Source organism: Coturnix japonica, chromosome 4 (assembly GCF_054131305.1).
Source record: "Coturnix japonica strain WE chromosome 4, WE-NBRP24, whole genome shotgun sequence".
In the NCBI taxonomy this organism is placed as follows: Eukaryota; Metazoa; Chordata; class Aves; order Galliformes; family Phasianidae; genus Coturnix; species Coturnix japonica.
Genome location: NC_140666.1, coordinates 22,183,795 through 22,209,070, shown reverse-complemented (window position 1 = coordinate 22,209,070; position 25,276 = coordinate 22,183,795).

Genomic DNA, 25,276 nt, shown 5'->3' with positions numbered 1-25,276 from the left:
TTGCAAAGGCTTGAACAGAAAGTAACTGGAGGAGACCTCTTACAAGAGGTGACGCTGCACCCAGCCACCAGGATTCAGCTACCAAACTAGCCCAGTTCTCTTCTTGATGGTGTGGTCTGCTGCTGTGCAAAAAAACCAACAACAGTTCTCATGGATCAGGGTTAGCTCCTTAGAGGTGATGAGGACACCAGGAATGGAGCCGCCACAAGAACAGTCCTCCATGTCCCTGGGAAGCTTGCAAGTACCTGATCGTGTGGGTCCTCATCATCCTTCTTAGCAGTAACAAGTTAGAGTAAATAACATACACAGACCCATATGCTCACTTTATCCATTAATTCCTACATAAAAACAATGTGCTATACCAATTCAAACTGTCAGGACAGCATCCCTACTTTCCTTTCTGAAAGGAAAGTATCAGAACTTGTATGTTTTATTTCAAATTCTGCCTAGAGCTGTAAGGACTTCAGATAGCTGTGTTTTAAAACGTCAGAAAAGTAGTACTCCTTGCACTTGTTTGTCATGCTCAAGCAAAATGTGATTTGAATGAGAGAAGATATGGAAACTGCCAACTAATGTATTTATTGTTATAAAGAGGCAATACTAAGGATAGATATTAGAAGGAGATAATATATGATAGGCATTGTAAAGATAGAGAATTATGGAGATGAGATATTGAACACAGTATGTAATGGGAAAAGGGGGATGGCATATACAAGTCAAAGATTTTTCGTTAACCCTTCAGCAAACACAGCCATACTCTGCTCTGCCAAGCAGCAGAAACTGCAATACACATACCCAACCTCATTACAAGAGTTTCATAATTCATTAATAATATCAGAAGACTTGGAAAGGAATTTTTTTCCCAGTGCAAGTGGCAATTAGTCACCATGCTGTACTCCATCATAGTGCCCTTCTGACACATCTCCTTCCCTCTCACACTTTGGGGGTAACCAAGCCAAGATGGGTTTGGCAGATTTTCACACTGCCTCACAAAAGGGAGATAACCAGGATTAAACTCCTCGCTCTCCCAGCTCTATTTTTTTTTTTTACATCACTTTACTAATAATGGGATCAGATGAGAATTGGATCTTTCTTTCCCCTCTCATTTCCAGCAACAAGCTCCACATCCTTTTTTTTTTTTCCCCAGAGTTAATCCCCTGGAGATGGGAAAGGCTTTCTGTTGTGGTTTTTGCCTCCATGTAAGATTTGAACAATCACTGGTGAGTTAGCTGTGACAGGTGTTAAAATATCTTGGAGCAGGCTGAACATTTGTATCGATTAACTAATACATGGGCAGAGTTTTTTAGAACTGATTGTTTTTCTCTAAGCGTTTTAGACGGAAGTGGAGAAAATGTGCCGCATTATCAATTTCTTTCTAATCCATTTTCATGTACTATACTCTGCGTTCATCTAGCTTAACTACTGAGCTGTCGAAGAACAGAAAATAGCAAAGAATGCAGTTACATGCTTATTCAGAACACTGAATTTCCCCTTATTGCTGTTTATCTGTAATATAATTAGGCAGAAATAACAGCTTGTGTAAAACTTAATACATTCCCGGGACAGTCTTAATTGACTGATGAATATTTTCCTACTAGCCTGATATAAATGCCTTTTCAAAACTGAGAACTTTGCAACTTGTGGTTATCAGAGTCCCTCTGTCGCATTGCTGCAACTAAATACTCTTAGTAAATGCAAGCCAGCAAGATGTATCTGGTTGTTGATATACACAGCTTGCTATGTTTTATACCTTACTTGTGACAGCTTTCAGAGAAAATACTCAGTGTACCATGGGTGGAAGGTGAGACCCCTTCAGCAGACTTTAGGAGCTGCTCACAGACAGGAACAGTACCAAAGCCACCTCCTTCAAAAATGCTGCATATTCCTTTCCAGGAAAGCACGTATCCTCTTCTATGCCAGAACTCACCTCTAATCAAACAGACAATTCCTATTTGAATTGCTAATACCAAGTGTATATGTCTTGCATGGTATGGAAAACTGAGCATTATTACTAAACAAAACATATGTCAGATTATCTTTATGAGTTCCCCAGTGTTTCATGCCTGCAGCAAAGTGAGCAGCAAACAGTTTAAGGACTTCTCTTGCATACTCAGACCAACAAAGCCTTGTTCCATCTGTGCTCTCCAGCTCTCACTGGACAGCAAGAAGTCTCCCTTCTCTTAGAGAACTGGCCTCCTCCCTGCTGCATGAAATTCATGCTGGCAAGCAGAGAGGAAGGCTCTTCCTTCCATGCAAAAGTAGAACAATGAGTTCTAAGTTCCTTCAGCCCTCTGCATCACTAACACCCCTTGCACCCAGACCTCAGCGCACACTGGGGAGCAGCTCTCAAATTCATGACTAATAAATCCAAACTGTCTGCTGTCTTTCATTTAATCTCCTTTAACACTATTGACAAGTTCCTTTTATACCCTAAGGACTTCTTCTAACTCAAATTAGAGGTTTACACTGTCAAGTCATGTGTGTAATGAAGTGAACAGTTCTTAAAAGATTAGCAATTGATTTTTAACACAGGAGCATTAAAAATAAAAGAGCAGGCTCCTCTGAGCCATCCTTCCATGCTGCATTTTCAGGCTGCTTTTGAACTTGGTTTTGATTATTTGTGATTTCTCCTTTTTTTAAGGACTGATTCAAATAAAACTCTTAAAACTCTTAAATGCACTTACACTAACTGTACAGAGTGGCGTCTGCACTGACTTATGAATGTATGAGAGTTACGCTAAGGTCACTGTAACAAAACATTACCTGACTTTTTCTTTTTTTCTCTTTTAACTTTATGCCCTGAGTCATTAAATAATTAAACAACAGGCTATTTATTCATGATGTATGGCTGCTCACAGCAGGAACTTTTAAGACATAAGGCACGTAGTAGTAAGGGCTTCTGGCTGGGATGGTGCTTCCGTTATACATAGAAGCAAGGAGGAAAATTCTGCTCATATTTAAACTAATTTAAGCCTTGAAAAATATCACTGAATTCAGTCTTACGCCTCTAGATTTACACTGGCATAACAGATTTTAAAAGTCACGTTTCCCTTTTTTACTAGCAAACGGGCTAACACTGGACCTAACATGAACACATTACACTGCCTGTGCTTCAGGGTTCTGTTGAAGAGAAACCAGAACAAAGCCAGAGAACGTTAACAACTCACAGGAATAAAAAGATTATTCAGAGAATGTTTGCACTATGCAAACAGTTATTATGTTTTCCAATTGTATTTTTAAAAAATGGAATTCTCTTTGGAATAACAAAGGCTTCTCCGATTTGTAATGCTTAATAAAGTGATGTCAAGGAAAAAGGAAGAGAGAACATCAGAAGAAGCCCTTTGTTTATATTTCCTTGTGTATTTCATACATTTAGTTTTTCCAGATGAGCATTAAGTGGATGCATGCTTCTCAGAAATCCCTCACTTATTTATACATTAGTTGAAGTTATGATGCTCTTAGCACAATTTGCAGTGATTTTGTTAATACTAAGCTTTACTGCATTATCCTGTAGGTCTTTTGTCAAGTGTGTGGAGCCATTTGAACAGTTTCAACTAGAACTTTAAAAAATAGAATATAATTATGTTTTCCTCTTTGAAATAAAAGGAAACAGTACAAGCAAAAACAAAAAACAAAACAAACCAAAAAAAAAAAAAAATCAACCTACCCAACCTCTTAAATTTATTCAAGTTAAACCTACTCAGCTGCAGCAGGGTCATGAAATCACAGAACTTCAGGGATTATAAAGGACTTCAAGAGATCACCAAGTCCAATCCCCCTGCTAAAGCAGGCTCCCTATCACAGGACACACAGGTAGGCATAAAGCCTTAAATAAAGCCTTAAATATCTCCATAGAAGAAGACTCCACCACCTCTCTGAGCAGCCTGTTTTAGTGCTCCATCACCTTCACTGTAAAGAAGTTCTTCTGCATATTTGCATGGAATTTCCTATGTTCAAGTTTTAGGCCGTTACTCCTTGTCCTATTGCTACACACCACCTACAAACAATTGCACAAGATGGCCTGGGTTCGGAACAGGGCCTCATTTTCCTGGGGTCCTGTTGTGAGGATAGAAGATGCTGAAGCAGACCAATAATTCACACCTTCCTGATCTTCTACACCAAAAACATTCTTTTCATATTATTGAACAGTCAATGAAGCCTACTTCTAGCTTCTAAAAAGTGTTCAGCCTGCCAAACGACTGTCTAAGTCTACATTTGCACATTTTATAATTGAGAAAATGACTATGGACCTTTTAATTTAAAGAACCGAGATGCGTAAATACCTGCCATTGTGCCAGTCCTCTCGGCACTTGGTGTTTGGCCGCAGATATCAGACATGTCCAGCAAAGCAGTGTCTGGAACTCACATTTTCATGACTGTAATTCACTGAAGGTATCTCAATTTCCAATTGGTACCAATTACAACTGCGATCATAAATGTCTTTCCGCCATTTCTTCATTTGCTTCTCTGGAAAAGGATCTGGTACCTGGGAGGATATGAAAGAGGTGTGCACTCTCAGCTGTGTGTGAACGAGAGAAACAGCTTCATAAATTTACTACCATTCTTCCGGTGGATGGTTTAAAGGTGAGCTTACAAATAGTACAAGATTCTGCAAGTCCTCACAGAATACTCTGCATTCTAAGACAAGTTTTTTGTAATAGAGAAGTCTGAAAATGCTTCTCTCTGTTTTATATTCACGTGCAACTTCGCTTGTCCCCAGACAGATCTGTCTTCAGTCAGATCATCACAGCCCTTTGCTGTATAGATGACAACTCCTTGCTTTTCAACACTGCAAGTAAAGATTTCCTGATCTTAAGAAGAAAAAAAAGCTTTCTCACCTTACCCTATCAATAGTTCTTCTTATTTTTCAGGCCCATAACATCACTTTTATTCAGTCCTGGTCTTTCATGCTTCATCCTAATCATTTCGTTTATCTTGTATTACACTGATACCTCAGACAAATCACTTGTACCATACAGGAGATGTCCTGGGCCCTGGTCTCTTCTTTCCCAGTAAGTGCTCTTATGTAGATTGCTCTGAAAGTAATGCTTTCTATTTATTGCAGAGAAAACTACAACAGATACAAAGAGTACAACAGCATTATTTGATAGAGAAAATTCTCAGCTACAAAATGCTGTTTTTCAACAGAGTCACCACCATTAGCTGTGTATCTTTGCCAGTAACAAACAAGAGCTTGCATGCAGGTAGCTGCAAATCTGCGTGGCCATCTAGAACACGGCTTGTCTTTCACATCACTGTTGCCCCTGCTGAAATGCCCCCACCCACCACCTCACTGTGCTGACATCCACTGTTTGGTCTCCGTTAATAAAAAACAAACAAAAGAACACCAAAAAAGCCAGTCAAGTTATTCCCCATAGCCACAGCTTGCCACCCCCAGCACTATTTTGTTGTTGTTAATTCTGTATTTCTATGCTTTCCCCCCAAGCAATGAACTGGAAAATAAAACTGAAGCTTTAATTCCTCTCTATAAAAATAAAAATCTCACATGCTGTGTGCTCATCCAGCTTTCATAACTCTCTCTTGGTTTTCCTATGTTGTGTGATTGGGTGCAGGAAAACACCTCAATTATCAATTGGACATGGGCACTAATGAGGCCCAGTGCACTCTGAGCTAATTGGAAAAGCCCAATGTTTTAATGACTGCATTCTGAATATAGCTAATAACCAGGATGGCAGCAGGATTAATTGGTTCCTTTTTCTCTGCTTCCCATTTTGCCCATTTGGGCATGTAAATGCTTCCTTATTGTTACCTGGGGCTCCCTGTACTGCTAGTGGATGGGATTTCTCTAGGTGAGATGAGTAGAAGAGTGGCAAGCTCCTCTGCGTAAGCTGAAATGCCCTCCTGAGCAAACTGTTCCATCCAAGGGACATGTCCCCAGAAAGGCAAGAAGGCTGTGATGCTCCAAATTGTCTTGGGCACACAGAGTTCCTGGAGTAATTGTCTCTATGTCCCATTTGATTTTACTTGTAGCTCCTGGAGCAACTCAATTAGTGGTAATATGAGCATTAATTGACCTAAGCACTGAATTGGAAAGGTGTCCCCTGGAGAAGGACTGTGAGTGACAACTCTGGAGGAAAAACTCTGACATTCCTAGTTTGTGTTCCCACAAGCAGGTGAGCAAATGAATTAAAATTGGGCTGTGTCACCAAGTGTGGATGTCCCATTAACAAGCCCTGGGGAAACACTTTTGAGAGCCATCATTAGGTGTGCGAGCTGCCATGCTGGGGAAGGAACAGCTTCATGCACAGTCAGGAGGATTCTGTCTGCACACTGCTGGGCTGTGCACTATCCCCAGCTGTGCTCCAGTGCCTGCAAAAACACAGCCATAACTGCTCTGCTCCAGGGGGAGGAGCGGGCTCCCTAGCTCAGGCATAGTGGTTATTGTTTCTGAGGAGAAAAGGTGCTTACAAGCTAAAAGCTGGGTTTTCTAACAAAAAGTTTACAGCTTAACCTGAGGAGAAGAAAGGAGAGAACTCAAAAACAAAGCAACCAACCTGTCACACTTCAAAATGTTGGTATTCTATATAACCTATGAAACAGGAGCAATCAGAAGACAACTAAACATAAATGCAAACAGCTAAGCAAAGCCGAGCTAAAGGTGTGACAGTGCATGTCAGTTTCTTTTATAAGAACTCTGGGCTATTTTCAATAAGTGATTTAAAAATGCACTGAAACTACTACAGCAATTTATTCTGAAGTTCCAGGTCATTAGTCTGAAGATGGCTGTCCACGGAGCAGCAAACAGATGCTTTCCTCCCTTCCTGCCATCTGCTGGGTGGGGGCTTGTGTCTTACTGCTCCGCCATCTAACATGCCCAGCCCAGTGTGAGCTTTCATACACTCCAGGAAACAGGCAGAACTGCAATGCATCAAATAGCTTTGGTAGTATAGCACAGTTATAAATAAACTCAATGTCACTATTAAATTCTATTTCATCTGCAAGACTGGGTACCCAACTCCAAAGCCGGCTTCCTTGCTACAGTCACCAAATTCTCATCATCAACCCTTAATGGAACAGCTTGTAAGGACCACCTTAAACACACGTGTACACAGGTGTAGGGGTTTCAGGGTGCATGTGCATACAGCTGGCTATACATACGTCACTCACAAAAACAAGAACACCTATACTTTATCTGAAATACGCATTAATGCAGCATGCAGCTTAACAAACTTCCTGCAGCTATCTAAGACCATGAGCTTTCCAATCTTGGCCAAAGAAATCCTAACTGACTGTTATAAGAAAATGAAGTAAAAATGCTGGGAAAGCTTAAGACCAGGTGAGGAATGTGGCAGTCTGCTGAACAAGTTCTCTTCAGAGAAAAAGACCTCTCTTCAAAGTCACCTGGCTTGCAAAACAAAGCCTAGCTTAGCAGGTTTTGTTCATGAAACACAATTAAATGATTTGAAAGACAATCACAATTTTATCAGTGTATGCCTTCTCCTCTGCCACTTCCATTACTCTGCTTTGACAGTTCTCAAGTCACAGTGCAGGAAAGCTGTAGTCACAGAGACAGAGGTCAACCACTGCTCTGCCCCTTCCCAATACAACATGCAACTAACACCCATGTCTGCCTTTGCCATGGATATTGGCACCAACAGCTTTAGGCACCTCCTATAGCTGGCTAATTTAAGAGCCTGGGTCCAACTCACTGGGTGCTAACAACAAATTGTAGCCAAGTGACATTTTCTATGCTATATTAAACTCTTTCAGTCAAATAATAACTCATTGAAAAATCAGGGAAGAAGTCCCCAGGGCTGTCATTATCCATCTGCTTTCCTTGTAACTTCAGGCAACCTCAGGGAATGTTAAATCTGTATAGGATGCCTCCTCTCATGCCCTTCATGTGGTGCACTGACTATCTCTCATGTTGCCTTCCCAGAGCACACAAGTATTGCAAGTATCAGAGAGTAAGCAGTGTGCCCAGTCAGCAGTAGAGGCAGCACACCTGGAACCCAGACGCCCTTTGTCTGCACACAGCACCCAATGCTGCTCTGGAGGAGGTGGCATGCCTGCAGAGGGAGTAAGCTCACGGGTTTTAGGGAGTTTAGGAACTGATAATAGCCGCATCTCCCTTTGACTGTGTAGGCAACCCCTGAAGCAAACAGCAGAGACAGGGAGCAGCAATATTTCTCTTTGCAGAGTACAAGGCCTGCAGCAGCAAACTCACAGAACTGGAGCAACCAGAACTGGGTCACCGACATCTGAGCACAAAACTGCTAAGCCTGAAACGCCTCCATTTGTTCAGCACCCAGCACAGTGGAGTACAGATGCTAAATTCAGTTCTTTAGACAATAAAGATGACAGCAGCCACAATCCCCCAAAGTTTCTTTCAGCTTTCAACATTATCCACATGCATGTTTCAAAAGCAAAAAGAAACTGTGCCTCATTTCCTATTATGCTTCACATTACACACGCTCATTCACCTCCCAGCAGCGCTCCCACAGAGCTCGTGTGATCCAGCTCAGGGAAATGGGCGATCATTAATCCACGCTTTGCAGTTACTTAGCTTGACGTCCAAACTCAAGTCAAGATAGACTATTTCTTACACAAATACCCAAGAACACTGAAACTGTGATCTGAATGGTGCTCACTTGACATCATTATATTAATAATTTTACCATTTAACTCCAAACACAACCGAGAACAAAGTTATAAATAGACAAATGCTCCTATCAACTGAGGCTAATCAGAAGCCATGAAAGAAGATAAGTCACTGCCTTTTAGCTCAGGATATTACGGCTTTCCAGTTACTTGAATGGTAAGTCCATTGTTACACACCTTCCCTACCTCTCTCCTCTGTGCAGCCTTCTGAGGGGGGCAGCTACATCAGAACACATTGAAGCTGCTATAACTTTCCTTGTACAACTTCCTGGCCTTAACTGTAGCCTATAAAATCATTGGAGCTGCTGCCACCTATAGACAAGTGTTAAACACAAACATTCTTTTCTTGGGAAAATGGAAGTACCAAGTGACTGGAACCACATCCTGAATATTCTCATGTAAACAGGCTGTGTGCATATCCCACCATTCTCAACACCAAGCATTATAGTAATAACACACAGGTGCTCACTGAGACACAATAAGCAATTTTGTCACCAATCAGCATCTGCTGAAAGCATCCACCACCTCATACTGGTCCTTGCACTGTCAAAGGTCATGGAAAATAACCAAATTTTAATAACACACCTGCTCAGCAGGTTTCATCCATGATGAAAATGAGTTACTGTTTCTTAGTTCTCTCAGATAAGCAAGAATGGATTAACCTTTGCTTTAGACTTAAAGATGTATGAGTCTTGCTGTCCAAGGACTAAGCAGGTCAACGTAAGATTTTCTGACTGACTCATAATAGCTGTGCATAGATTAAAAGTACATAACAAGTTCTTAGGAAAACAGATTTTCAACTAGCGTCCTACAATGATGCAACTGTATTTTCAGTTTTTCTTTACGATATCTGTGTCATACAAAAAATACAGAATGCAGCCATTTGCAAGATACAATAAATACAGTTCCCAGTATCACTGCAAGATAGCACGTAGTTAAATTTAATTGTAATTTCTACCACTGGTCTTTTCATCATGTGTGAAGTGATAAACTAATATCTACTTCACACAATTGACTGCAGAATTACTAAAATCTACTTTAAAAATAAATCAACTTTTTATTTTCATTTTCAATACAAATTGAAGAATCAGAAGGTCAACATTTTCTATTGTTGACCTTAATTCCTGATTTTTCACAGATGCTGAATACCTAATATTCCATTCACATTCTAGGGATCCAGGGCCACCATAGCATCTGTAAAAATGAAACCTAAAATATTGAAAGCATGACACCAAAAATCCAGAACTTCCAAGACAAGAATTCACAGCTAAGGATTAATTTCTCAGATCTGAAGAAAGAAATAGATCTTAAAAATAATATTAATAATTGTGGAAGATGAAAAGAAGACTTTAAACGTGCTGCAGACAAGACTGCTTTGTCTCAAATTTAAAGGGTTCAAGAAATCACAGTATTCCAAACTCTTTGAAGAACACTGAAGAGGAAAGAAAATCATGAATTGTTTCATCTTCCTGTCCTGAAATGGAGACGTGCTTGGCTATGAATAACTTCACTTTCCCTTATTGCTGGAAATATGCCTGTGACTTAATTCTTGAAGAGCAAGGCAAGAGCAACCTAGCAGCATTCTCCTAAAGAGCTTATCTTGATTTCTGTGCTTATAACAATACAACTATGGCTGGTCAGTCAAAGCGAGGTACTAAGGAAGCTGGAAATAACCAGAGGAAAACACCATATCTCAGAAAGTACATTACAAGGGCTAAAATATTTATAAAACCACAAAGGTTTAGGTAAGGTAAGGTAAGGCTACAACAAGATTTCCCCAGAACCTTCTCCAAGTTAAACAAGCCCAGTTCCCTCACCCTCTTTTCATTGGAGAGGTGCTCCAGTGCTCTGATCATCTTAGTAGCCCTTCTCTGGACCCACTCCAAGAGCTCCACATCATTTAACCACACAGTAAAGCACACACAAGCCTAAGTCATTAACAGAACAAAATGCTCATTTGTGCAAAATGTTTTAAATGTCATATATTCCGATATTTCCCAACATCTCCACTTCAATGCAGGGGATTCTTTTGAAGGGCATCTTTTGAAGTATTTAAGGAACTTGAGCAGCCACCACCTCATTCATCTAACATTTCATTATGTATCAGGCACGTTCTCAAACTACTCCCTGCTTCAACTGCACAGCTACTACTACTGGAATTCATCATGTGGGGACTCCGCAATATTAAAAGAATGTATGCTTTATTACTAGAACATGCCTAGCATGTCCTAGTGTTTTTCTAAGACTCTTGTTGTTGCAAAGCAATAAAACCTAACTTGAAAAAGCTCTTTAATGCCTATTGCTTTGTGTGCAGGTTTTCTGCTGTGACATATCTAGCAAGTTTGGGTAGGCTTTGAACTACTGAAGTCTTGAACATCCATCAGCTCAAAACTGTTGGTGTTTTCCTTGATACAAACACTGATGTGCTCACCATGGGAACCAAAATAAGAAAACGTAGCTGAACTTCCCATTTATGAAAGCAAGATAGCAGAAAATTTTCCAGATGTGGGTGTTCAGTCCTTTATTTTTTGTTCATTCCTGTCTCCTGTTGATTTAAAAGGCAGTTTCACTTCTTTATAACACTGAAAATGAAGATGCAATTGTGGAATAGATTCTTCAACTACAAAGCAGCTAGCATTGGTCAAATGTAGTCAAAGCAAATCTAGAAAATAACTTCATTAATACAGATTTTTCTTGCAGAATATTTTAGTACTATTTATTTCATAATAATAAATAGGTTACTCTAATAATAACAATGGGCCTATATGAAGTTTGTGAATACTGGCTAAAAACAAGAAGAGGCCTGAAGATTGTATTTTGGTTGGAATTAATTGGAATTTGTTTTAATCCAGGTATCCTATCTGTTCCGTACCTATTCATTCAAAACAGACAATAAAATCAGTTCACAGCAAAAGTACAACAGGTATTTCCCTAGAAGAAAACAGAGAAGGTAACATTGATGTAGGTAACTCCTAGAGTAGTTGTGGGGCTCAGGGAGAGGAACCATGTCAAAAAGAAATCTGCTGAGATTCAGCAAAGTAGAAGAATGACATTTTCAGAAAGTGAGTCCATAAAATTGAAGTAAAATCCACTGTGGATGCAGAGAGAGGTAAAGGTGGACCCTGTTGGACACACACAGGACAACAAAGTAGTAAGGAAATAGACATAAGAGTTTACTGTTTTCTTGGGTTTTCACTATTTTTGAAAGCCCTGTGAATGGTTTAAAAAAAAAAAGGAAGGAGTAGGAAGAGGTTGGTTCTGTGTGATGTTACCAACACCAAGAGTCCATTGCTGTACTTTCTTTTTCATGGGAAAGATAAGACTTGCTCAAATGCTCCTAAACTTTCACACACTGAGAGTGAAACAATCAAAACAGGGTCTCTGGAACACCTTCATAAAGGCTTTTCTCCATTCCCCACCCTTCAAAGACATTTTCACGTCAATTTCTGCCAGCAAGGAGTACCCGGAATTACAACCACCTCCATCTCTGTACTCCATTTGCCAAGCTGGAGTAAACATTACACTGTTAACGGGCTCCAAATTTTGTGAATTATCTAACTTAGCTCTTAATTTTTTTCCATTTTCTTAGTGTGTAATTACATCTAATTGTACATTTTGAGCAAATACACATAATCACATCATTATGACATATAATTACCTAATTGTGATGTGTAATTAAGTAAATAGCAAAAGAAATTGTGCAGAACTTTAATAAATTTGTTAAAAAGAACTTAATCTTTTCTACAGATGACAGAAGACATTTTCACCTATAATGATCATAATCAATTTAACATTTTCTACTCTAATTAGTGGGCACTCTGCAGACACGTTCAGAATATCCAGACTGAAGCCAAAAAACTGTGATGACATTTGCGACTTTCTATCCTAATTTGCTACATGCAAATAGTTACTCATTAGGAATAACACTCCATTAAGGAGTTGCTCTTCTATGGAAGGAGACTTCACCTTGGTAAGGACTTTCATTTGTTGTCCTAGTTCAGTTTTTTTGTTTGTTTGTTTGTTTGTTTGCATCCTGAGTAATGTATACATTTGGGATACATATACTCCTGTGAGAATTTCTTTGCAAGGGACTAACACTTATCTCCTCCATTCCTCCTTGGACAGGCAGAGAGGTTAACTACTCACACTAGCCAAATACAAAACCACAGAGAAGCCTTTCACATCACATAGAGTTTAATTTTCCAGACAGTCAAGCAACCCAGGACCAAAGAAAAGAAAACAAAGGAGTGACTGAATTTAAGACAGGTTCTTAGGGCACTAAGAAGTCTTGTCTTGTGGTCCATGGTTGTAATTCTGCTCTGTGACAGAGGACACAGTCGTGCTCACTATACTACTTTAGGAGTTGGCAATCTCTTCAAGATGCTTTGGTAGATGTTTCTATGAATGGCTTACTGTACTCCACCTGCCTCTGAAAATGCAAGTGCCAATAAAGCAATCTCAGTATTTATAACCTTAGTGGTATCTAATGATATCCCAGTCTCTGGGAGCTTTATACTCTTCATGTTTCCTGAAGGCAACCAAACCCCAAGTTGTCCAGAAATAAATTGAATCCACATACTTTAGAGCCACTGTTTATGAAGAATGTATTTCACTTAACTAATATTTAGGGAACATCAGCACGGGCTGAACAATGAGAAAGTGATTTAGGAGATAGCTGTAAACAGAGTAGATATGCACATACAAGACTTGACAGAACAAGTATGTGACAGAGCAACATTTGACAAATACAAAGCACTACTCAAGCAATAAGAGACAGGTTTTGTTTCCCTGCATTACAAAAACAAGCTGCAACTGAAATATAGCCTTGATTATCAAAAATTATTTTTTTCAATGAGTATGTAATTCAAAGAGGAAAATCGGTACATTTGCAGACACACACTGCAGCTATCTTAACAAAAATCTCCCAAAACAGCATAAAATGTACACTGCTGGCAAGCCACCTGAACATCAGATTGAAGAAAGAAAGAGAAAAATCTGGGGATCTGGGGTGACAGTAAGAATGAAACAATGAACCCAAATACAGACTGAAACTCACATTCATTTGCAGTTGCCAGTTATCAAAACCTGACACCCTCTCTGTCACATCGCCATCCTAGGGAAAAGATTAGCACTTCAAACACTTCCACCCACACCATCAAGCACAGCTCCTATCCACACCAACTTGAACAAATTTATTGTCTTTTTTTTATCCTTTTTTTTTTTTTTTTTTTAATGGTAGTATCTCAAAACACAGTGTATTTGGGTGGGGCTGGGAGAAGTACATGTCATTTGAAAAATAGAGGGATGGGCACATATGAACATGGTGCTACAAAAATGAAGGTTTCCATCACTTCCTAACCCACCCAGACCATTAATAAAATAAACAACAACAACAAAAAAAAATCCTGAGCCATTACTAACAGCTTTTCATGTTAGTATCAATTTGAGAGAGAATATATATATACTATATACACATTCTGCAGAGACATTCCAACTGGCCTTTGGGAGAGAAAATCTTAAAATGTCTTCATTTATTCAAGCCATCAAAAGACATTTTCTAGATACTGAACTAACTAGTTTTTGTTTAACAGAAACACTTCCAAAGACTAGAATTAATCCGTATTTGTTGATTTAATAAAGAAAAAAAATCCAGCTCACTGATTTAATGCACTAGATTTACTAGATCTGGCCATGGAAAGAGCTGTAAATCGGATTCAGTGAGTGCAAGCAAGTCAATAAAAGCCAGAAACTGGACAAGATACCAGTAAATCCACATCAAAACATTAAGCATCACTGCAAACCTGAACGCAGAGACCCTGATTTTCCAAATTCACGCAATCTTTTTTCTATATTTATACCTGCATGAGACAAGCGTAAATAGTATTAAATCAACAAGTTGGACCAAATCAGCTTTTCAGGCAGGTAGGTAAGACTACATGAGAAGAAAAGTCTGTTCTCACTCATTTCTCTCTGAAGGGCATGACCCTCTTTGACCACTCAGAGTTGTCTACTCTGGGAGTACAGGGTACTACAGGGGAGTGACAGGGTAAGGAAGGATACGGAGCTGGAGAGGAGGGGTCTGCTGGGGAGAGCAAGTGAGGAACGGAGGAAGAAGGAAGGAACTGGAAAAAGAGCAGAGAGGTGAGTATCAATCAGGCACCCATCATTACTCCAGCTGGATTCTTTCCTTCTTCACATTCTGTGAGCACGGATCTGCACAGTTCAAAAGAATAAACCACATTCCTAACAGTGCTGTTATCTATACCTTTTCCCTTGTTTTTTGCGGTTCTGACAGTAGGCAAAGCCCTCTTAAAGGCAGAGCAAGTGGAGAAGCTCAGCTGCGAGCCAAGCACTGCAGTATGACACCCTCTGCACAGCCCATATCCCCACACACACCCCCTGGTGTGATGGGAACCAGTGCCAGAAGTACACCTCTCTTCTCCACCCCTTGATGCAGAGCCTTAAATCACCTCAATTAGCACTCATCTTTTTGCATAATTTATTCCAGTTCATCTTTGCCAAGGGAGATCTGTTAATAAAGTACACAACCCTGTAGAGAACATTGCCTGATCTTACTCGTCTCATCTTCCTCTACAAAGAACACAATACATTTGAGATCTATCACCACGCTATCACTATTTTAACAGAAGTATATTATGGATAATCAAAACCACAGAATTTAGGAGGTAAGTATTAAATGCTTTGTAAAAACATCCAGAGTGATCCAAAAATCTACAGTTATCCCTGCATTAAACTCTCCTTTCCACAAATCTGGATCCTTTGCAGCCACTTTTAAAGTGAATAACTATAGATGCTCATTGTGTGAGCCTTCCTTGTAACTGCTGCTTTCCTGTCACAGTAAGGTACCATGAGAGCATCAGCCCACAAAAACACTTGGTTTTTGTACACAGGTGCAAGGTCCACCACCAACCTCTATCTAATCAGTCCTTTCCTCTAGTGAGGTTCCCAATTCCATCGCAAAAACCCATAAAGCCAGTTTAAGTGGCAGCTTCCTACTCTTTGGCAATCCATACACATCCAAGCCGCAGCACTATGGAAATTTGCTAAAATACCCAAAATCTCATTTCAATTTGGGAAATTGGTTCCTGCATATATGGGTATGTCCTTGGTTTCAAGACATTTTGAAATCCTCTCAATTTCTCATAGCACGACCTCCTAAATCTAAAAAGAACTTGAGCTTTCTTGGTAAATAAATCTAATCTACATTTACAAAAGTAACATTTTGATTGTATCCTTCAGCTGCATATTTCACAAGACAAGAGCGCTGTCGCTACCAGTGAGTGTTAAAGAGACAACTGTTGTCTGATGTTATTTTGTTGTATTTTCTCTCTTTTTTTTTTGTGAGGCTTTCTAAACAAAACTAATATGGATTTAGATAGTTACATAAACCTCTGGATTTAGGCAGCAAGGGTATTACCAGATCCAGACAAAAATAATCTGTATTTTTCTTGCTCTGAGGTCATATAATCCTCCCGTGCATTCAGCAGCCTGCTCTGATCACTCACTTTGGCCTCTCCTTAATTCAGGTCACTTTCTTGGTCTCTGCTTTTCCCACAATTAAATGAACTAGTTAAGGAAGGAAGTATATTCCAACTTTCTTTCAATTTTAGTATGTTTCTCCCTAAAAGTTCTTAATTCTTTCCTTCATCACTACCATTGTTTCCATCCCAGCCTATGCATGCCAGAACACTGGGTGCCTATGCTGCCTGCAAAAATCCTTTCCAGGAGCCAACAGTTTCACAGCAAAAGCAGGACTCGTTAGCTGTGTCTTAATGACCCACCAAGACATCCAAGAAGATTCATAAGGGAAAGCACCATTTACAGCTGAATAAAATACGAATAAATTTGGCCAATAATAAAAATAAGTTGGAAAGAGAGTTATTGATTCTTCTGTTTCACTTATACATACAAGGCATGTATTTACTAGAAACAATACTTTTTTTTCCCTTAAGTCTCAAAGATGTTACTAAGGGTGGAAAACAGCATTAAAGCCACAGACCCTGAACCCTGATCGTAAAGCAGACCCCCAATTAAATCCCAGTTCCCATCAAAAATGCCACTTCCATTCCCATCAGTGGTGGCAAATGGGCAGAATCTGCCTTTGATGCTCGACAGAAACTCATCAGTAGGTCACTGCAAGACCTAAGTGTTGGCCAAAGCTACAAACAACACATTTTTACAGGTGAATAAACAATTTCATGTGTTTCATTCCTGAAAAAAAACAACCAGATCTTAATTGCTCATCCTTTCTCATGTTCTGTGCTGTGTGGAGCACAGGGTTGGGGATGTAGCAGTGGAAGGAGTTGGTGCAGCCAGCACGGCAAATAAACAAATGAGCTTGCTGCAGCATCACAGCTAGATGAAAAATTCATAACTGCTGTGTTCTTAAAAATATATTAGATATTCAGGACATGGATGAAATAAAATGATACCACGAGCTAATTAGCAGATCGTTTACAAATCCCAGAGCCCTTTTCTCCTCAGTGGCTGTCTTAGTAAATACAGATACCAGTACAGACCTCTTTTTCTGTGCTTCCATCCTTTATCTAACTTTGCCTTTCATGGGTTCATTGAAGCAATGGTTTGTAATAGTGTCAAATTAGTAGAAAACCTGAGGTATAGCAATTTGACAATGATATGGCTGTCATGATGCTTCTACTTTTTTCTTGTACCTACTCAGGCATAATTAGAATCAAATATCTGCCTCTGAGTGTTTCTCTTGGGCTCATCCAACTCTGAAAGCTCTCAGGCCATTAAGGCATATCAATTAGTAATGATTTTTTTCAGCCCCCAGCAGCAACCAAAGCATACATTAAAGGTGATATCTGCAGTCAAAAATTTAATGTGCACCATTTGAGAATATCTACTTTGAAGAAGAGGATGTTATTAGGGAAACTCATTTGCTTAAAGTTTTATACTGCACCTATTAAAAATACTTTATTTGCTGAGTAAATGTCCAGTGAACACTCTTATGTATGTTGAATAATATTAATTGTGCACAGGTTTGGAAAACACAAGAATCATTAAGAGATAAATGCTGTGCAATAGCCCAAAAGAGCTAATGTAATCACTACCCAGGCCACTTTTATTACAGCTTTCTTAGTAGGACCATCTTTAACTAAGCCATCATGACCTGAGGAAAGTTACTTTCATTTTTTAGTATATCTATCCAATTGAGTAGATGTCAGAGAGCCAGCTCATTACGAGCACCAGAATCAGAGGGCTGTCACATCCCTCATAGCTGGGTTAAGTTTGCTGAGATAGGACTGTTTGGAAAAGCAGTCCTTTTCACGTTCATAGACATTTCCAAGCCTGATAGGTCATTTACCCCTTGTTTTAAATGCAACTCAAAAATTAGTTATGATCAGACTGCAAAACAAATGTAATTAACAGTACAGACACTTATGCACCATTAAGGTGGCACGAGAATAGAAAAATCCACATGTGCAGGAAACGAGAATAGAAATGCACTGCTTTTCCAAACCAGACAGGAACTGAGGCAACATAACCCTTATTTAAATTCTGTACAAGTAGTTTGAGACGTTTCAGTAAATACTGGAGTGAAAACCAGTTCAGCTAATCTTGGCAACAATTTCATCTTCACATGCTTTTTCCTGATAAACATATGCAAGTAATATCAACTCTAAGGTCACCACAAGTACCAGAAAGGTTTCTGTGGGCTTTCCATCAGGCATTATACTAGCAATGGAAGAACTAAAGAAAACAAGAAAAGTGACGCAGCCTTTTGGTGAAACCTGTGCTTCAACCTTGCACCCAACAGGAAATCTACCCTATGGTTACTGCTCGGTGGCTGCTTTCTTGTCTTACAGCGGGTCTTGGCATCCCACTGCATTTCAGGGTCTAAGAATGTTAGTGATAACAGGAAGCTTCAAGAAAACAGGAAAAATAGCCAAGAGTCTTAAGGACTAGTACAGCTCCTTTGTTTTACATCTTCAGGAGCTTTCAGAAGAGCTGACCCAGTGAATTCATAGTTTCTGGACCAGTCTGAAAATACACCTGGAAATTATCACAAACTGACACGATGCCAGGAGCTCATCAAAATTACATGTAATCCTTGTAGCCAGCAAGCATGAGCCTTACTATGATGGAAGCTCCAATTTCTCCTGAAGCAATGTGACCTGTAACGATTTTTGAAATAGAAACATAACATTCATTTATAAGATTTTATGCTACTGTTATGCCTGTAAAATTGTTTCCATACGAACCCAATTGACATTACCCAAAAATCTCTGGTTAAAAAAAAAAAAGGTGAAGCAGGACAGAAATGCCATACATAACATTTACTTTCACCCTCAGCTGCAAAGAACCTTCTTGCAATGTGGCTGACCTGGTAATTGCTTGAAATATTCATATAATGCTTTACTTGTCTGTATAATCACCAACAAGCCTGACACCAGATTTCTCAACAGAACCAGTCAGTTAATGCATTACCTATATGAGTCTAAAGGTTTGGTCCCAGCACAGGTCATGGGCCTGTTATGGCTCTTTCAAATGAGGCTTTATTTTTTCGGGTTTATTTTTCTCTGAGTCTAAACAGTAGCTCTGGTGTAATTGTATATTTTTCATATCTGTAACACAGGTTCCTATACTAATGGAATTCTTTTTTCTCCACATGTGAAAACCTCGTTGACCAGAAAAGATCACAATGAAACATTTCAGGGCATGGCATCTTCCCACTTCCCACCATCCATTCCCTCCTGCTCCACCATCGTGGTTCTTATTCCACCCAGTCCTGCTGGCCAGCACTGCTGGGCACACCACCTTCATCTTCTCCAGGAGCAGAATAAACTCAGTGAGTTTACATACCCTAGAGAGTAGTACAAGAAGAAAAAAAAGAAAAAAATACAGCTTGAATTTTACAAGCAAGGAGTTTTGCAAGCTGCAAACAAAAATAGTTAACGTAAACATACTTTTGTTCTTTACTGTATTGCTTATACTCTGACATTAAAGCTTCCTTCCAACAATGAAAGACATATTTCCAAAGCAGAGGAAGAAACATACTTCAGTCAAAGTGCCAAATAATCCATCCAGCCTTATCGGCACACACATGCACGCAAGAAATATCTACCACCCAGGCAAGTATACACATCCCCGCTCCCTTCTGCAGCTATCATTCAGGTTTGACCTTTGGTTCAGACCTAAAATCGTCCAACCCATTCGCTCTATCTTAAGACGTGCAGCTTCTCATGCAGATGATAATGTATCTGCAAAGGGCTGACTTTCCGCAGTTGGAGGGGGGAAGTGCCAGTATAACAAATTGCTCCTGTTCAAACCCATCAATTCAAAACAAGCATTTGGAAAACTTGACAAGAATACTCAAATGACCCTTGTGTTCTGACAGCCGGAAAAGAGAAAGCTCTCTCCATGAGGGAGAAAAGTGTGCTCAAACTCATTGCTTAGACATAGAGCTGTTTGAAATATTTTGCTTCAAAGCCCATTAAATTAAGCTTCCAGTGTAAAGTATAATTAATGCAGTCAACTACATTTGTGTTCACAAAACCATGGCCATCACCACAAGAAGCTGGTCATGGCAATGGGCAAGCTGAGAATTCCCTTCTGTCATTAATTCCCACCACTGAAACAGATCGTTCCCTCAATGAGAGGAACGTCTGTCTTGACCCTGTCACTTCAGGGCTGGGATCCACTGTTTCTGTCTTTGGAAGAGCTGCTGCTCAATCCACGCAGAGGAAACTGAGAATGACTTCATGACACACGTTGCAGTTTTGTTACTTTTCCTCTGCCCCATGAAGAGAAATATCCTGAGATACCGCGTAGGGTGTGCTATTATGGACACTATATCAGTCTAGTTCTGTTTCAGGATTCCTAATTAGATCGAAGTCTTCACTGTGGAAAAACAAACACAGATGCACCTAAAATAAAAAAGATACCAAAAACCAGCCAATACTTTGCAACATCAATGAATCACCCTTATTCAAATCTTCCTATTCTACTGTGGATTCTGCAGATGAGGCCTACTTGTTATGTCAAAACATCTCAAAACTGTTCAAAATGGACAAACCACTCCTACCACTTCACAGTCCCAGACTCTGCTCTTTCTGCAGTACTGCTCTACAGACTTTGTTTTGCCTCTGCGGACCCAGACTGGTCCACGCGCCTGGTCATCTGTTGCACATCCAGGATGTGGGAAATAATTTAAGCACACCCTGAATTCCTGGGCATGAGAAAGACGAAGGAAAACTGATCAAGAAGATCCATGCTCCCACTGAACTCGGGGATGCTACTCTTCAGGCCTGTTTCATGCAAGACTGCTCTGAAGCTGTATTTGTACTGGAAGACATTCAGGCAAATAATATTCTGGCTTAAGTCTATTCCTTCAGATTAAATATGACAGTTGTCCCAGGTTTTTGGATTGAATTATAAAAACAGTAAACAAACAAACAAACAAAACACTATGCAGTTATTTCTAAAGAAGAAATCACAGAAGTTCTTGGAATTATTTGAGTTGTATTCCACTAAAAAATAGCCTTTCTTTTGAGTTGTTTTTGATCAAAAATAATTCTGTTTGGAGGTACTTGGTAATGCATTCAGTGTTCAAAACCACCAAGAACTGACACTTCATATACACAGCAAACACCAGACCTTATTTAGTTTTTTTGTGCCACGAGAAAAATTAACCAAGTTACATTAGAAAATAGGTCACAACAGGATTTGCAATAAACCCTATGTACAATATCAGCCATTTGTACAGAACACAGCTGACACACACACAGAGTTCTCTGGTTTATGCCTTAGTTCTACTACTCTAAATTGATTTACAGCCCCATGTGAGACTCATAAAACAGCTCTAGGCAACTCTATCCTGATCACAAACTATTTGCAACACTGTGAATTTCTCAATTTGCCCACTTAAAAACATTTTCCCTTTTCCTTCCTTTCAATAACAGATTTCTGGGGGGAGTAGGGTGAGAGACGAAAAAAGAGATTTAATGGTTACATAACCTGAGATACAAACAAGTGCATCACATGCTCCAATGTCTGATCCTAGGGGAAATCTGGGACTGTGAGAATTACAGTCCCTTGCTCCTGTCCCAGTAAATACCAGTATCTGGAAGCAGCACCATTGTCCTGACCATGAGTCTGACAAAGGAAACATGGCTGTGAGGTAAATTACTTACTCGAACGTCCCCTCAGTTAGAAGAAAGTTCTGCTTTTATAAAATCAGAAAAACTATAAAAACAAAAGAAAAAAAAATGCATTTATACCCATGGGAAAGGCTTCAACAATGATACAAGGTTGGTCTATAATAGGCTTTGCTTATTAACCCTACCCCGACTGCAGCCCTCTGGTATCAGCTGATAATTATCCGTCTGCCAGTTTGGAAATTAGGCATGGTAAATGCCACAGGGAGTCCCAAGGCGTCCCAGGAAATTAGAGACAGAGTAAAAACTAGAATTTGCTATTCCATTTCTTAGAGCAATATTCTTTGTATTAAGCAACACTGTTCCCTTTCACTACCATTTTTATCTTACTTCTTTAATGGGACAATGGCTGTGGAGAACATTTACTGCCAGGAAGCAGGCATCTAGAGACGAAATTCACAATCACTTGTTCCGTTCAACCTCACTGCACCTCCCTGGGACTACACGGCAAAGTCTCAGATTTGACTTTATGCCTGTATCTACTCCCTCCTTGGCTGTGACTCTAATTTAACACATCACTTTGAAATGGGCATGAATCTTCTCAGCACCTGGGCTGGACTGCTAAGCACAGCTGAGGTGCACCTATTTTACTCCCTTTCTTCTTGGCACTACAAACACTGATCTTTCATGTGCATGTTAAAAAGGGAGGTAAGATCTCTGGATTTATTTTAGGGACCTTACCAAGAGCTGACAAGACTCACACTGAGTACACAGCAGCTGAGAGACCAATGAAAACAATTTGCTGAGCAAGGCCTGATTTGGAAGCAGGGCCCAAACCCCCTGGCCCTCCAGCTGTCTGAACTCCCACCCAGGTTGCATTAACAGCTCGTAAAGCATCCAGCTGCTCTTTGATTAAAGAACCCCTTCCTGCTTTTCCACAAAACAACTCGTCCATGTAGAATGAAGTAACAAATCAGATGCAACTGCCCATTTGTCTTTTGCAGTTACTCATGTGAAAAACGTGATGATGGCAAAGATGGAAAGCCTTTTTTTCTGTGAACCATAAATTCTGAAGAAAAAAACTGCAGTATTTCAGAATTGTAGGTTTCAGGAACAAAATTACAGTTAATCATGAACTCATGGAATAATTTATGTTGGTTAGAGTCTGTGGAGGTTATCTCACACAACCTCTGTCTAAGAGCAACTTTTGTCAGGGCCTTGTCAAGACTTACTCACATCCCTACATAAGAGGTGGTCTGTTTGGTGCTTTGTTTCCCTTCCAATGACTATTTTTAGAGAACACGTACAGCTGCAAATTGAAGAACAGACACCCAAAGTCTGCTTACAAGGCTCAAGACTCTATCACATCTATTTGGAAAATATTTTGAGCACAATTCTTTTTCTATCATTTGCAATAAAATCATGTAAATGTTCCACAAGATTGAACATTCAAGAGATGCGAGAAAAGATTTGGAGATAGAATGGAAATAAGCAGAGATAAGAGGCCAGAGTCTGATCTTCTCGACATGCTGAAGCTATGTCACTTAATAGGAATAACTTGTAATAGTGTAATCAATTCCAAGTTTTTCTTACTAAAAAAAAAAAAAAAAAAGACTATAGTTAGCAGCCAACTTAAGGCCAGACACCACTGACCTTCACTTTGTCACAAGAGTTCTCCCTGATGAAGTAAGTGTTTTTCTCTCCCTGTAGTTGGTTCTCATGACAATTTTCAGGAGGAAATGTAGTGTACTCACTCCATCTCCCATTGACCATGACTGTAAAGCCCTGCCAACACATCCACATACACACAGACTTGTGCCATGCAGAGGACACCCCAGCAGGATCTGCAGCTGCCCCTGGAGGCAGCAAGCAGCCTGTAGGCACAGCTCTCACAGCTCTGGTGCTGGGAGATGCTGGGAGAGACTCAGAGCTGGGTGACCACTACCCACTCCAAGCAAAGCCCTTGCCCAGCATTCCCAACCTAACAGTGCTTCCAGACATACAGAAACATTGCCACATAAGTGAAAGGGAGTTATTTTTAACACACATATGCATTATATAACAACCTCTATCTCCAATTATTTTTTGTTGCAGTCACCACAGAAGATGTTCCTGCTTTTTCTATCAATTAGACCAAGAGGGAGCTGTGTACGCTGCAATGCCTGTCTATACAGATGAAAGAGAACCACTGAAGAGTAATTATAAAATATCAGATCATGAAGAAAGATACCACAGGGAGCAGGACTGGCTTGTGCAGCACAAGTCCAGGACTGTGCGTAATGAGACTAAGGCAGAGCACGGGAGGGTGTGACTCTGCCCATGTGTCTCCACTTGCTCCATGCTTTGTCCAACCAGATCCCAGGGGAGCTGGCACGTATTGAAGAGCCCTGCTATGGGAGTTCAGGCGGGAAAAGAACACTGCCAAAACCACCTCCTTGCCCCTTTGTGCCTCAGCTTCCCCACAGTAAAGTTGTGCTACCATGTGCCCTGTGCTCATGGATTTCAAGTCCTATGGGCAAAAATCACCTCTAACAATAAGTACGTGCGATACCTACCTAAAGCTGAGTCCTGGTGTTTCTGTGCCCTCCCTGTATTCATGCTTTACAAAATTTACAAAATGCAATAAAAATGAAGGGAACTAGGGAGGGAGAAAGAAAGACAGAAAAGAAGGAAAAAAAAAAAAAAAGGGCTTCAGAATGTAAGAAAGAAGTCGACTAGCTAATTACCAAGAGCTTCCCATCAGGTTGACAGACTCCCACAGTGGACACACTCAGTGGTAGTTCTTTATTTCTCAGCTTTACTTTAATCCCTCCTCATTTTTCTTGTTTCATTTTCAGTCAGTTCAGGATTCTAATGTTTTTGCCAACTTATTTTTAATGGGATTGTTAGCATCCAGGAAGCCTTGTCAAATAATCATTACATAGCTACTTTTGGGGCCCCCCGTGGCCGCCTCCACTTGTTGCTGTGTGTTTCCCCCTCACCCTGTTAGCAGGGAACATATTTTTCTCACTGGGAAAGCATCACATTAAAAACGTGGCTCTTTGACTCCCTCCTGCCTGTTCCTGCAAAGGTGTAGCTGCTCTGGCTGGCTGATGGTCTACTGCAGCTTTGGTCATTCACATTTATACATTAGCCAACAGAAGAGTATTTATAAAACTTGGCTTGAGTAACAAATTGAAGTCTGTCAGCTACTGAAACAAAACAAAAACATAAACCCACAGCTCTCCCTCACCTAAATGGATGTATATTTTCAAATGAGAGACTTAGTCATTTCCATGTAAGAACACCTCTGTTCACCACCCTTTCAATAGCTCTTCTTTTTGCAATAGCCAAACAGGGCAGTGCTGGAGCCCAGAGCTTTGCCTGATTACTAAAAATGTTGCTTGTCTTCTACCATCTTCCTATTTTGACATTCTCTGTCACAAGGTTTACACACTATATTTGCTTTTCACATGGTTTTGCAGTATTATTTCCAGCTTTCTGTGTAAGCCAAAACCAGCATTGACCCCTAT